At 36.7% G+C, this 12296-nt stretch overlaps 1 protein-coding gene across 10 annotated transcripts in view; it reads left to right on the forward strand.

The window, feature by feature from the left end:
* Positions 1-878: 878 nt before the first annotated feature.
* LOC134309847 (microtubule-associated protein 4) overlaps positions 879-12296 on the forward strand; it is a 60415-nt gene continuing 48997 nt past the window's right edge. For 9 of the 10 annotated variants that reach the window (XM_062991217.1, XM_062991215.1, XM_062991219.1 and 6 more), the window contains exon 1: positions 879-973. The gene's annotated coding sequence lies outside the window, so the exon portion shown is untranslated. The remainder of the gene's footprint in view (positions 974-12296) is intronic. The other variant, XM_062991216.1, reaches the window with a different exon arrangement.

Genomic DNA, 12296 nt, shown 5'->3' on the forward strand with positions numbered 1-12296 from the left:
ACCGTGCAACCCCTTCCCTAAACTGTTGCTGCAAAGTTTTAAGCATATACTTTCCTTTATATAATTGATTTATTACACCAACAACAGATGTTGTTGTTGCTGAAATACATGAATTAAAAATGTATTAACCACTTAATAAATTGCAAGTCTTTTCGTACATACAAGTCTTAGAAAACAATACGGTTGAATCCTCTACCACATGTACTTGGTATCTTTAACTTGCCTAGACATGTTGTTATGGAGAGCAATTGGTGCCAAGCTAAAACACAGTAATTACAGCAGAAAAATGTAAAATGCAATACACACGTCATTGATTTTCAATAGTAACATGCAGAATAGGTGCCAAAATTAAAAGCAAATCCTCTTTAACATTGTTTTAACGACGCCTTTACATGTTTACTGAACGACAATACACGAGAATTTGCATTTAAAAACACAATGCTGAATTCGTAGCAGAATTGTATACCGTGCCATGCAAACACAGTTCCTTCTTGCTATGAGGTGACAGTGCTACCCATCGAGCATTTTGCATTGTAGTGATAACATTTCAATTTGGCAATAATTCCTCTCCAGGGGCTATGGGACAAAAAATTAGTATTTTAATATTTCCAAGCATAATTAAAGCTGATTATACAGAGTTACTTCAGTTGTGTAAGGTACAGAATCATTTACTCTATTGAGTGAGTTAAACCTTTGAAAACAGTTAGCACTTCATAGTGTGGAGCTGCGTTTGGATTGAACGCGGCCAAACTTCAGATAGGCGATAGTGTCTGTCAAAAAAAAAATCCCTTCTTCCCGATTATGATTGGAAAATGCTGCCGTCAGTCTGGATTCTCTAAATCTCATTGGCTAACTTTTCCTAATGGGTGGGACTTGTTGCAGTTCGGTCAGGGAGGGTTGCTGAGGGCGTTTCATCGCTACGCTAACGAGCCTACAGGCGCCTGAGAGACTGTCTAAAATCCTGTAAAGAAAGGTGAGTGTAAACCCGACTACACAATGCAGTTGATGGGGAAGGTTAATTAATTTAGTTTAGGCTTTTGAAAGCAGGCTGTTGTTTGGAATATGGTGTTTGTTTTTAACGTAGGGGTGGACGTGTGTGTACTGTTTGTAAAAGTGGAGCTATGCTAGCACAGTGAGTGACACGGCCCACAGAGAGATATGGCTGTCTCGGTGTGTGGAGTTAGTTATGCAAGCAGCTTTTGCACTGCTGTGATTTTAGTGCACTTAAAATAGTACAATACTATTAACAGATAATCCTTCTTAAAGCGTTTTTAGTTTTTTTGCTAAGTTATTTCCTAAGTTGCCCTGTCAGGCTAAGTGAGGCAAACCTGCGCCGGCAGTTCTTACTGCCACGGTTGAAAGTTGTTGACGGTGGACGTGATTTGTGAATTATCGCGATAGCAGAAACATATTTGGGTAGGTCTGTGGACAATCGCAGTGGCACAGAAAAGCCACATGGCATTTTTGTGGGTCTCTGCTTACATAGAGGACAATGAGACAGCAGATGAGGCAGCACTAAAGGAATATTGATTATCACTGTGCCACTCAAAACTGAAGGCAATGGCTTGATACATACACGCTAATAAACAATGGCAGAAGACGTGCAATGAAGGAAATAAAGGCAGCCATCTATTCTGATATTGATTAAAATCACAATAGATTGACAATCTAAATTCTCCAACAGAAGTTAAAATGATTAGACTGATGAAATAGATAAGCATGGAAGACCACAAACTGAAACATTTCACTTGGACAAAGTGAAATAAGATTTTCCCCATGTAACATCTTTAGCAAGCTTCAGACAAGCAACCAGATGGAGCATGTTTTTGTTTTGGGTCAATGCAAACTAGATGTGAACATGTCGAAATAATGTAATACAGGAGCTGGCTCTTACATCATTAATAAGTAAAGCTAACAAAGGATAACATTGTAATTGGTGTGGCTTTAAAATTTGACACGTGAAGAACCCTATAATGGTCTGCTGGATAGACAATCTCAAAGTACCTATGTCGGTTTTGGAAAGAGCCATTATTGGCAGAAATTAAGCACATTTCGTGTCTTTCAGTGTACCTTCTTGTTTTCTTTTACTAATTCCTTGCTTCTCCCTCCTAGGATGTAAGGAAAAGAGAATAGAAAAACAAAACAATTCCAGATTTGTTTTACTTAAGAGGCATTTTGTGGTTAATTAGACAACAAAACTAGTGTATAATTTTAGGAGCTTTATATCTTCTAGCTCCCTGATCACATTTGGAAAATTGATGTTTTTTGAGAGGACGGAGCTTAATTGATTTTTAAGTCACTGGCTGGAGGGTATAGGATCTAGAAATTAAGAAGACATCATTTCAGGTCCTAGGATGTACTCTTGGTCTGTTTAAATGTGATCAGTTAAATACAAACTGAAGTCAGTGTCCACTGACTCAATATTGAGTAACAGGAAACCTTACAACCACGTTCACATAAAGTGATGGAATTTAGTGGTTTACATTTATATTTAGGTTTAATTATTTAATCAACACACTTTTTAGTGATCGGCCGGCCGATTAATCGGGCCGATTTTTGGCATATTTTAGATAATCGGCATCGGCCGATATATGTGCGCACAAGGCCGATATTTAAACATGGCCTCCGTCAGCTTAGTGACTGTATACAGTCATTGGTCTGGCTGTTGTTAGAGCGCCCCGTGTGTCCATTTTGCCACTCTCCAGGCAGACATCAGTGAATGCACAAGAACAAGGATTGTAATCCTCCAGCCTGTAGCTGCATGCCGTCTCATCATCTCATTTTTTTCCAAATATTTCACTTTTACTTCATTATTTTTTATTCACAAATATTTTTGTTAATTTTTTATTTATATTTTCATTACTTATCTAAATGCTCAAACACAATGCACACACAGTTTGGTGCTTAAATAATGGCTCCTTAAAAGAAGTTCTTCTATGTGCAACTGTCTTCACTAAGCATGTTTGTTCATTCTTAAAAACAAAAAGATACTGCTATCTGCTTGTGTATGTTAAGTGCACTGAAACCTTTGAAATAATTTGTATTTTATTTAAAGTTTTTATTTTTTTTATTAGATTTTGTGAACGGCCAAAAGAGCAAACAAGAATATACAGTGATAAATAAATGTTTATTTAAGATCATTAATTCTGTTTTGTTGTATTATTATTATTATTATTATTGTATTTTTTAGTTGTAAAAAAAATGGTATTATCGGCTTTATATATCGGCCATCGGCCACTTCTTTCGTCTAAATATCGGTATCGGCATCGGCCATTAAAAAACCCATATCGGTCGATCACTAACACTTTTCCCATAGTTAATTACAAAACAGCTGAGGATAGAACTTTGCAAAGTACACAGGATAGCCAGTTAGTCTTTTTACTTAATAAACTACTGTGACAAAAAACTAAGAAGTAATTAAAAGCACACACAGTAAATACCTAACTTAAAAATGTAAACCATTTTGCAGTTGATGTGCAGTTGTGTAGATTTGAATCAAGTAAAATATCTTCTGAAGTTTTAACTTTGTCCTGGCTCCAACAATAACTTGTTGGAGTTATATATTTGAAAAAAAAACTCTAGCTAAACTCTACCCATTTAAAGCAGCTGTAATGTTATGCAAAAAATCCAGATGGTGGCGTAACGTTGTCTTTAACATCAGAGCAGCCTGAGCACTGAGACTCAAACATGGGTCTTCATTGTGGTGGGCTAGAACATTAGACTGCTGCACCATTATGTCAGGTTGTAAACCAGGAAAGGAGTGGTATTCTAAATGCTGTTAGCTTCTCCAGTGCAGTATGTTATGTTTAACTGGGCTCCTTTTTATTTCTGTGGCAGAATCTCACATGTGGTTAGATAGATGTATGGTACATGTGCATGGATGTTAATGACTATCTGGTTAACTGATGACTGAAAAGTCACTGTACAAAAATGCTGTTGGTTAAAAATGTCTTTTGAATTAATTTCCAATAGCTGACTCTTGATTTGAGAATCTTACCCACTCGCAGTGCGAGTGAGGTTTTAATATGATGTGTATAGAATTGCTTTAAAGTGTGTGTCTTAGTAAACAGAGAATGAATATTTATTGATACATATAACTGATTATGTTTAGTTAGTGCTTGTAATGAATTGTTTAATCAAGTTTTAAATCTACATTCATGATGCTTAATTGGTTCTGGCTCACAGTTTATGTTTATCTTACTGTTTGACATTACTGCCATGTTTACTACATTATGCTGTTTTATAATTAATAAAATATAAAGATATGAAACATGAAAGTTTTTATGGAGAGCATTAATTGAACAATATTGGTTATCCGTTAACCAGTCATTTAAATCCCTGGAAAGTTCAAAAAATATTCCTAATGTTTTTCATTGCAATAAGTGAATCAACAGCCATTTTTCATAAAGCAAAAAAAAAGATAAACTAGTTTTTTAAGCACTAAAATATTAAGCTAAAAGAAAGGACAGAGAGCTATGCCATTAAATGCCGTGGACATACTTAAATGGACAAATCAATGCCATTGAATAATAAATGAGTGACTATGGTCTAATCGTTGAAATGATATGAAATTATATAATGGGGATTGCCATTTCATCAGCTGACAAACAGTTTAATGACACAAAAAATTTAATTAGAAGCAGAATACCCATCACATACATTAAAAATTATAAAAATGCTGACACAGAAACTTTGCTCTTTGGCTCTTTTGCTCTTTGACTGTAATTGACAGGATTGATTTCTTAGAATACAATAATGCAGCCTGTTGCACTTATATGTCTGTACTAACCACTGTTGTTTTGTACATGTGAAAGATTCATTACAACATAAGTAAAGCTACAGCTTCTTGGGGTTGTAACACTTAAATCCAAAACATTGTTCATAATTTGATTAAAATGACATACACTTAAGATACAACCTATGTTCCGCTGTATAAATAGCCTAAATGTGCTGATACGTTGTTAAACATAAACAAACAAACAAATCTTAGGTTTGTAACCTGTGACAGAATTATATTGCAATGCTTGTATAGGAAATCACCTTTTGTAGGGTTTATTGGCTGGTTATGGTCACTTTATGTGTCCATTTTCCCCTGTGCTTTTTGCTGATTATACTGTATTAGTGATTAAATAACATTAATGATTTACCAATAACCAACGAATTCTTCAATAAAAGTTTAATGCTAAATTGAAGATTTAGATCCAATGATCTAATTTGAAATATGGATTGAATTTTATGTGTTTTTGAGATTAACATGTATTTTATGTCTTTGAAAGCTGTCTAAAATATTTCTCACAGGTCTGTAGTGTTTTCAGAACACACCTTTCGAGTCTGTTTAAGCGCAGCTAAGAGCTGTCTCATTACTTGAGAAACATTCAAGGTCAATCCTCTTGTGCCAAGTACTTGATCAGATGCAGTGCCAAATCTGTAGAGGTGCAGATCTGTTTTATTTGCAGCCTGATTACACAGAATAGTCCTGGGCAGTTACAGTGTATCCAGTGAACCTTGATTTATTTCCCTCTTAAGTTGTAGACCTTCACCTGTTTAAGTTTAATACCTGGTAAGGTTGATGGTGGAAACAGCTGGTTGAGTAATCCTTTGTGAACTGTCTGGTGTGCGTTCCAGAGTGATGCGTTAAGCTTTACTCTACAACAATGAAGCACAGTTTGCCATGCTGTCAGTGTGTAAGCTTTATCACTGTGAATGATAACAAAGTGGTCTGTGTACAAATGAAGAATGTGTGTTTTCATGGATTTTGTTCCTGTTTGTGCACTGTATTGTAAGGGAATTTGTATGCATGTCAACCAAAACCTGAATTCTGAAATTTTTCTTTAGCATATTAAATCACACCATGAATAGGAAAAACATTGCTATAGTTGTTCTATAGAGTTAATTTCTATGTTCACATTCTTGTCCGGGTAGGTCTTCCAGTGAAAAAACTGTTCCAAGTCAGGTACGTGGTCTAGAATAGTCTGCTGTGGTGACCTCTAAATACTGAAGCAGCTGAAAAAAATCATTATAATAATAAGAAAAAAAGTAAAACAAGCGCATATATGACCCCATACATGAGCTTCATAATATATTACCAGTGACTAAAATCTACAGTCAAAATATTTAGTAACCAGATATATACCTTAGAACCACCCAGGTAATGACTCTCTCTGAATGCCTTCAGTTTACTTTGGCATGCTGGTTAGTATTTCTTGCCTGGAATCTACCAAGCCAGTAAAGAACAGGTGTTTTGGCTAAAGTACATTTAATTAGATTTAATAGTGTGGAAGGGCAATTGAATCACAATTATTTGAATGACAATCATTAGCAAAATGTTATGAATGTGACAGCCCTATTCCTGAGGAATTCACGTTAAAACCCTTTCTTTCCGTCTACACCTCACAACACACCAGACAAACCTGTTAAACTAGCAAATATGAGAGCTGCATGTTTGATATAATAATATTATTAACCTTCTTAGGAGATGGACCAATTAGCCTTTAAGGCTGATACCAATCTACTATTTTCTTTAGGAAGATTGACAAATTACTGATTTAGCACTTAATAAATGCAGCCTGACCCAAACAGGGTGGTTCCCTTTCAGCATAGAACTTAGAGAGATTCATGCATGCAATTGTTTTATTAAAACATGACACACCCAAAATCACTTAAAGGTTTAAAACAGTAATACACTGTCACGTTTGGTTCCAACACGTGTGGAAATAGACAGACAGACAGGCGGGCACACACTCAGATGTTTAGCTGTGCTAAATGGGATTGATGCTGTGTGATTGTCCCTCACTATAAAGAATAGAATAGAATAACCTCTGTTGCAAAGGGTAAAACGAGGAGAGGAAACTGAGTGGATGTGTATGGTTCAGTGCTAACAGACTAAACCTCTACAGCCTGGCCTAATGAACAGCTGCAAGGCCTTAATTACTGCAAATACTCTTTAGGTGTGTCATTTGATCACACCCATACTGACACACTGACCTCATTTGCAAGTCAGTCTTGAGCTTCAGTCTAAAGTGGGTGTAAGAATTGATTTGAGCTCTCATTAACATACACACATGGGGGTAAATAGGTAAATATTCATTCAAAACAGCTGGCCTTTCAGTGCATATGGCTTTTAGCTCACTCATTTTGCTAAGGACTAGCAGAAAATACACTTAGTTACTGGGTAGCAATGATCTGTCGTCGTCGTGCCTGTGTACCCGCTTATTTGTCTCATTTAAACGTCCTCATTTCACAGCCCTTGGGTCTTTGCTAATTTTGACAGGTTTGTGGCAACATTAAATGCAGCAAAATGCATGAGAAAGAGGACTTTTTACATGTTTGTATCTTACAGTGCACTCAAGCACGGTCTTTCCTCTATAAAATTGAATTTGTACATTCCACTGTCACTTGATCTATTAAGAGTAACATCTCTTTAACATGCAGTTTCACTTGTGGTTTAGAAAAGCCTTCATTGTTTAACAGCTCAGCAACTCTGGTCTCTATCTTAAGGGCTGTTCAAAATATGAGGAACATATGAGCTCATAAAGAACCTTTATAATTTTAAAAAGTTTGAATCTCTCTTGTTATTTGGACAGTGTTTAGTGATTAGCCGCCCCTTGTGCAAGCGCCTCTATCGGTCAGCATAAGTGTAAGTGCCTCAGCCACAAGGAGCCCTGTTTTAGCCATTGTCCCTCCCCCTACAGATGCACAGTCAACTGTGTGTCTGTGTAGCTGCCCGGCTGGCTGATAACAGAGCTGAGATTCAAACTCGAGTTTGAGATTTCAAGACTGCTGGGCTTGTATGTTTTACCGCTGCATCACCGAGCGCCTTGCTGTCAGTCAATATTGTGTATTGGTTTTAAGCTTGGCAATCAGTGGCACAGCCAGCACAATTTTGCTGCAAATCATGTGAAAGGCTTAAATGCTACAGCGTTTAACTGTTGAAACACTACTCATCATCCTATAATAACTATACTACATGCTGTTTTCATCTCTGTGCTGTTTGCTAGATGGCTGAGGTTTATGAGTCACATTTCACTACAGTATATTATTAGAGTTTAAAAGAATTAATATCAGGAAGACGAGTCACAGTAAATGCTGCAGTGACAGGTTAGATTCAGTACAGGAATTCTGGATTCAGTACAAGAGACAAGTGCTGGTTGATGGTGTGTTTCATGTCTGAAAAAAGAAAGCAGTAAATCTCATCTGGAGTTATTGATGTGTTATTGATGTGCCAAATGAAAGTGGCTGAGCTGTATTTGAAATGGCATGACTATGCATATTCAGCCATAAATATTTAAGGCTCAGAAAGAAAAGCAGGATTGTTACTCATTACCATTTTACTTATTAACAGCAACACACCTCATAGAAATAATATTGACAGATTTTTTCCTCCTTTACGTCCTTCATTTCTTATGGACTTGGAGGAATTGTGCAAAACTGTGCAGTGATGAACAGGAAGTCACATTTAGCACTCCACCATGTTCATCTGCACATGCATTTTTTTTAAATAGATGTTATATAGATACAGCAGTTGTCCTTTAATTTTGGATAGATTTAGAATCTAAATAAATCTATTATTGTAGATTTATTTTACGAACTTTCATTTTTACCAACCTTATTTTACATTGACCAGATGCTGTTAATAGCCATTGACAAGCTTCTAGGACAACTCTGTTGGATGTTGACAACTGTAGTTAGGGCTCAAAAGTGTTTAAGCACATTTGTTGGTTTTCTGGCAAAGACTTTGTAAGGGGTATTTAAAAAAGCAAAATTTTATCCTGATTGAGCCCTTTCAAAGCCAGTTTAAGATGTTTCGTGTTGTTGTCCTGTTCAAAAACTCATCTAAAACTTAACCAAAGCATAGTACAACCGTTATGCTTGAGTGTTGTTGAATTTGAATACCCCACCTTTTATCTTCCAAAAACTTTTTTGGTCATTGTACCTTTTGTAGTCATTCTCTTTGTAATCAGGGACAAACTGAGTGAATCTTTAGGGGGGCGATTTTAACACAGATTAGGCAAATAATTCAAAACCAAATGACAATTTCTGGAACAAGCAAAACACATTTGATATAAAAGTAAACTTTTAAAATCCTGTTCATTATACTTCATATTTTAGCATTTTTCTCTTTCTTAAATCAACAATCCTACTTATGTTTGCAGATTGAGAATTTATTAGAGCTCTATGTATTGCATTACTTAATTTTGACCACTGGTGTGACCTATTTAGGAGGTCAGAAACCACTAAGCTCTATCTAAAGTTTAAGAGTAGCACCTTTTTGTTAGTGATGGTGGCTGGTTTTTGTTAGTGAGATGACTGAGTAGAGCTTGTGCAGCTTGTGGTTGCATTAGAGGAAACCATGGCTGAGTCATCACTCTAAACCTAGAACTCAACTGAATCCCCGGCATCTAGTACATGAGCTCACACATACACACACACACACACACACCCACATGCAAGTTCCACCGGTATTTTTGAGATGTACATTTTTTCCGATTCTTTATCAACTGTTATTTGACAAGCCTATCACGTCAAAATAAAGTTAACAATTGTAAGTGATTAATATTTCACAGATGTATTTCACAGCTGCATGTAAAATACTATTTGCAGTTTAAATGATCTAAATGCATGAAATGTTCCCTGTTTGAGTTACATTGTCAGCATGTTGATTGAATGTAACACCAGGCAGGTGCACCCTGAGGGTGGGTGAAATTGAGTCTTATTTCAGCCCAGCTTTTGTGCTCTCAGAGGTGCTGGTGTTTTATATTAGTTGCTCAGCTCTCAATTCAAATCATGCTTCAGCAGTGGAACATGTAAATGACCTTTTAACAGACAGCGTTCTTTGAACTATGCCTTGTTATCAGTTTATCGTTTACATCCATAAACCTTAACAGAAGAAAAGACTGGTTAACATTCATTGCTTATAAAAACGTAACCATACAGTGATTTATAGTGAGCCATACATTTGTTACATCTGTCACACAAAATGTTCATGATTTGTTTGTGCTGGGCTGAGCTAGCCCAAAATTTTCATTAGGTGAGTCATCAGGAACCAAAACTCCCCCCCAAATCAAATCTTTAGGTGCTTTTCTCAACATTATAATCACATTTAGTTATGTTTATTCAGCTAATCATGTTTATTCAGCTAATTTTAAATCAGTTGTTTTAAAATGTTATTTTTATTTATTTATTTTCTTAGTTTTTACCCCAGTTTTTTTAAAATATGTTTTTAAATAATTATAAAATCTAACTTTGGAAAAAGTTCCACATTTTCTCACATCCTGGTTTGATTTTATTGTAATGACGAGTTTGGAATTCTAGCCTTTGGATGAGGTCTAACACTGAATTGAACTGCTTGATAAATCTGAGATGTAACTATTATGCACATTGAACGAAACGCATCCAGTATGAATTTAAATTAAAAATGAGAGAAACTATTGATTGAGAGCACAGCATAAACCTATTTTCTAATCAGTAGTCACAGTAATTGAGTATACCAAATGTATAATCTTGATTTAAATTATGGAACAGACCTAGGGACTTTTTAGCTAGCATATCTTTTTCTTAGGTAGCTTGGGTGCTAATGGAAATTTACAGTGACAAGTGAATCTCTAGCACATTTAAACAGAAGTAAAAAACAAAATAAGGAAGCTAAATGGAAAACGAATTGGACCTTGGTTGTCTTTGTGGTTACATGCTGCAGTAAGGAACTGAAAATTAATCATATTGTTGTTGGCTAAGAAGTCAAAGCATTAAACAGCCTCTCTGCTCCCTTTTTACTGTTCAGTAAGCTGTTAGTTTGTAAACAAGAGTTGATATAGGTGGGAATGATGTCATATTTGTTTGACTACTAAATGTCACTAGGGCAGCACAAATGACTTCATTCTGTAGCAGCACCCAGCGACAGAATGATCACAAGGGTGTCACTCTTTAAGCTGCATTTGCAGTGCTGGCACTTTAAACTGCAGGGTGGAGCTGCTCAAAGCCTACCGATGTTAAAGTATAGGTTTTACATTCTAAAAGAAGTGGACATAATTACTTTTACCATCACAAATTTGTAGCTAACTGGGCAGTTCTCCTTTTAAGAACAACGGTTAAGTCATAATAGATGAGAGAGCACAAGGCTGTAAAGAATATAAGGTAATTGCAGGGTGTCATGCTCTCCTTCTGCTGCTTAAACTATTTAAATACCTGTCATTTATTATGTCAGCATCTTTTGTCCGTGTGGTATTATCTGCTACTCAGGGTGGAGGTCTGGCACCATGCCCATATTAATTTGTTTACAAAAAGGATAAAAAATGGAAGCTGGAGGCATTCTCAGCTTGCTTAGCTATATTTCCTGGTTTAAACTTGTAGACACCAACACACTGGGACGGCAGGGTAAACCCCAGACCTGCCAGCCTGGGGAGGATGAACCCAATATGCAGGAACCCAATAAGGCAGAACAATGATGCGGCTCAAGTCACAGAATAAAAACTACAAAATAAAGTGTGGCTAAAATAACATAAATAAATTAAAGATAGACAAGTGCATTTGAGGAGTAGGGCATATTACACCATACACTATCAAAAAAAAAAAAGAAGAGCCTGTGCTTTCCCCACCATATGTCAGAAAACTCAGGTTACCATGCGCTCATCCCATCCAGGTGCATCAGCAACACATCCCCAGCAAAATGCACAACTACAAAGGAAAGTAGGAAACTGTAAGGTAAAATGTAGGGTAAAAACTGATGTAGGGTAACAACACTAGCTACCACCGGTGCATGATAACTCACGTTTTTAGATAAAGAAATAAAAAGCTGGAGATCAGTATACACCTTGCTGCAATTAAAAAGGAGTGGAGCAGCCACTCCATTACTGACGCTGTCGGCGTCCAGTGTGGATCCGTTTGTAGGTCTTCGCTCAAAATATGCCCTCGACACTTTTGGAGGCAGCTTGCCTGTTGACAGCACTGCAAAACTGCCTGAGTTCCTCTTAAAAGACTAAAGAATGCCAGCATCTAAGCTGGCAGAAACAAAAGATAGTGGCATTACCGAGCATGCAGGTGCCACTAAGGCACCGACACTATACCACACAAAAAAATCAGGCTGTCGAAGGTGGAGCACATTACCGATGATGAGACGCTAAGACTGATTAAAGAGACCACACAGTCATCTGTGCCTTATTGCCGCTTGCAGGCCATTAGTGACAGAGAAGATGGACATTTTTGTAATGTAAGCCCACTGCCAATCTCCACGGCAAGTAGAACCGTTACAGTATACTGGCTAACCTGTGCTTGTTTTAACCTTTGCACAGTTAAACATAGTG

This window comes from Trichomycterus rosablanca, chromosome 3 (assembly GCF_030014385.1).
Source record: "Trichomycterus rosablanca isolate fTriRos1 chromosome 3, fTriRos1.hap1, whole genome shotgun sequence".
In the NCBI taxonomy this organism is placed as follows: domain Eukaryota; kingdom Metazoa; phylum Chordata; class Actinopteri; order Siluriformes; family Trichomycteridae; genus Trichomycterus; species Trichomycterus rosablanca.